The sequence below is a fragment of the Tenrec ecaudatus genome, chromosome 4, assembly GCF_050624435.1.
Source record: "Tenrec ecaudatus isolate mTenEca1 chromosome 4, mTenEca1.hap1, whole genome shotgun sequence".
In the NCBI taxonomy this organism is placed as follows: domain Eukaryota; kingdom Metazoa; phylum Chordata; class Mammalia; order Afrosoricida; family Tenrecidae; genus Tenrec; species Tenrec ecaudatus.
The window spans coordinates 7,714,238-7,717,870 of record NC_134533.1 but is presented as its reverse complement, the minus strand read 5'-3'; positions in this window follow the sequence as shown (position 1 = coordinate 7,717,870).

The following is a 3,633-nucleotide window of genomic DNA, read 5'->3' as shown; positions in this document are numbered from 1 at the left end:
GGTTGGGGCACAAATTCGAATCATTGTTGTGTTCGCTGGCCTTCCTCCTGGGCCCATAGGTATCATCCTATCATCCTATCACGCACAGCATTGTGGTCCAAGACAGATCTTGAAATGTTCTTTCGACAGTCGGTGTGGTGTCAATCCTCCTGAATTCGTCATCCCTGGCCCAGTAAAGCACTGTGTGACCCAAATGTCCAATGCCAGTCCACTTCACTTCACTAGTGTATAGGATTTAGTTCCTTATGCGTTCTATTTCATTTTTGCCAACTTCTAACTTTCCAGAGTCTCACTTCGTGTATTCCATGTTCAGATTATTGAAGGATGTTTGCAGCTGTTCGGTCTCATTTTGCGTCGTGCTCCAGCCAGCAAATCAAAGCCCCGAAAGCCTTGCTCATCTGAGGAGGCAGCTCTTCTCCGATTGTATTTCAAAGGCCTCCCAACGTAAGGGGTTCGCTTCTGGCACCATAGCAGACAGTGCACTGTGGGGATCTTGCCAAAGCGAACTGTCTCTTCCTTCTTCCTGGTATGTTCTTAGTCTGCAAGCTCTGCTAAGACCTGTTCACCACAGGTAACCCTGTGGGTATATGAAATACCAGTAGTGACTTTTAAAAATCATTTTATTGGGGGCTTGTATAATTCTTATCACTATCCACACGTATATCCATTGTGTCAAGCGCATATGTGTATTTGTTGTCATCATCATTCTCAAGACATTTGCCTTCCACTTGAGCCCTTAATATCAGCTGCTCATTTTCCCCCTCCCTCCCCACTTCCCCTACCTCATGAACCCTTCATCATTCATAAATTGTTATGTTGTCATATGTTACACTGCCGGACGTCTCCCCTTGCCCTCTTCTCTGCTGTCCCTCCCCCAGGGAGGAGGCTATACGTAGATTCTTGTAATCAGTTCCCCCTTTCTAACCCACGTTCCCTCCACCCTCCAGACATTGCCACTCTCACCACTGGTCCTGGAGAAGTCATCTGTCCAGGATTCCCTGTGTTTCCAGTTGTTCTCTGTGCCTAGGTACATCCTCTGGTCTAGCCAGATTTGTAAGGTAGAATTGGGATCATGATAGTGTGTGTGGGGGGGGAGGAAGCATTTAAGAACTAGAGGAAAGTTATATGTTTCATTGTTGCTACCCTGCACCCTGACTGGCTCATTTCCTTCCCACAACCCTTCACTAAAGGGTGTCCGGTTGGCTGCCGATGGGCTTTGAGGCTCCACTCTGCACTCACCCATTAACAATGATATGATTCTTTGTTCCTTGAAGCTTGATACTTGATCCCTTCGACAGCTCATGGTCACACAGGCCGGTGTGTTTCTTCCATGTGGGCTTTGTTGCTTCTGAACTAGATGGCCACTTGTTTATGTTCGAGCCTCCAAGACTCCAGATGCTTTATCTTTTGATAGCCGGACACCATCAGCTTTCTTCACCACATTTGCTTATGCACACGTTTGTCTTCATTGATCATATCAGGAAGGTGGGCACCCACTAATGTGATTTTTAGTTCTTTGATGTCTGATAACTGGTCCCTTCTGCACCTTGTGGTCAGACAGGCTGGTGTGCTTCTTCCATGTGGACTTTGATGCGTCTCAGCTAAATGGCCGCTTGTTTATCGTTTTTTAAACAATAGAAGGATGTTGAGTTTTGTCAAAGTCCTTTCCTGCGTCTTTTAAGGTGGAGATGCAGTTTTTCTTCTTTAGTTGCTCCAATTTACATGTGGAGGAATAGGGGTTCCCAGAAAGTAGCTAGCTATGTGTTAGTCTGGATCGACTAGAGAAACAGGTCGGGAGACACTCATATGCGTGTGAGAGTTTTATATCAAAGAGTAATTGTATATTAAGAAAACATCTCAGACCAGTCCAGATCAAGTCCATCAGTCCGATATTAGCCCATATGTCTTATACCAATCTATAAATCCCTCTTCAGATTCATGCAACACATGTAATGATGCATGCAACACATTCAATGACACATGAAGATCACGGGCCAGTGGGTGGAAAGTCTAATGGATCCAGTGGTGGTGGAAGCATCTCCACGTGGCTCCTCCAGCTCCAGAGCTCTGGCTGTATCAGAGTAGCTCCATGTGTCTTGTCAACAGGAATGTCTCACAGGAAAAGAGTGTGCCCCACCTCCAGGGAGGAAGACAGGAGTTTCCAGAATCCTCAGGAGAAGGCAATGCCCACACAGAGGCCTCATTGACTATGATCTGATTGACAGACTAGATGCCACTCCTTTGCTCCAGTTGACAGTAGATTATGTAACTGCCACAGTAGCTGACCTGTGTGAATATGCAAGGCTAGTGAGGGGTTATGTGGGGATTCAAACACAGATCTGCCTGCTTTTAACAGCTTCACATCTCTATTTTGTCTTCCATATTTTTATTGCTTGGTAAAGCAGAGAGGCGGCGAAAAAGAGGAAGGCCCCCAAAGAGATGGATTGAGACAGTGGCTGCCCCCATGGGCTCAGGCAAGGAACCCTTGTCAGGATGGCGCAGGATGGGGCAGTGTTTGGTTCTGTGGTGCAGAGGGCTGCCATGGGTCACACGAGGACACATCATCAATAGCACGCAACAACATCTGTATTTCCTCCCAAAGGCATTGCAGGCTGACATTTCTTAATTGATGTCAGAATCTCAATCAGTAGTGTGTCTGTCCTCAAGCCTGGGGTCCCTGAAGGTCTGTCTTCCCCACAGAGGGGTCTACACCTCATGTCCTGCCTGCAAAGGCCTTGGGAGACTACTGGACAAGATGCAGGCCTGCAACCAGAGGCCAGGCCCTCCTCAGTCTTTCCTCCCACCCTCCCCCAGCTTCCGGGGACCCCTGGACCTTCATTTCACTTTCTGCCCCACCACCCTCCCCTGGTCCTTTCCTAGTCCCGGGCAGCCAACAAGGACTCTTCCAGCCTAGAGGAGAAGGTGCTGGGCTGATGGGAAAGGGGTTGCAGCTTGCTGACAACCTCCTCCCTCGCTTGCACCCCCCATCCGCGTCTGTCGACTTCCTCTAGTTCTCCGTCTCCTTGCCTCGGTTTCCCCATCTGTCTGTCCTTTATAGGACTCATTATCATAGGGTTTATATTACGACCCCTCGTTTACTGATGAAGATAGCGAGGCGCAGAGGGTTGAGTGAGGACGCTGCCAAGGGCGCTCAGCGGCTAACTCCCCACGGCCAACCAGAAGCGCAAGGGTTGGTCGCCCAGCTAGCCCTGAGCCACCGTGCAGACTGGCTCCGCCCCGCCCCGTCCCGCCCCGCCCCGCCGCTGGGCTCCACTCGCCCCGCCCACCGGCTCGCCTCGACCCCGCCCCGCCGCTCGGCTCCACTCGCCCCGCCCCCCGACTCGCCTCGTACCCGCCCCGCCCCGCCCCCCGACTCGCCTCGACCCCGCCCCGCCCACCGGCTCGCCTCGACCCCGCCCCGCCGCTCCGCTCGCCCCGCCCCCCGGCTCGCCTCGACCCCGCCCCGCCGCTCGGCTCCACTCGCCCCGCCCCCCGACTCGCCTCGACCCCGCCCCCGCCCCGCCGCTCGGCTCCACTCGCCCCGCCCACCGGCTCGCCTCGACCCCGCCCCGCCGCTCCGCTCGCCCCGCCCCCCGGCTCGCCTCGACCCCGCCCCGCCCCGCCGCTCGGCTC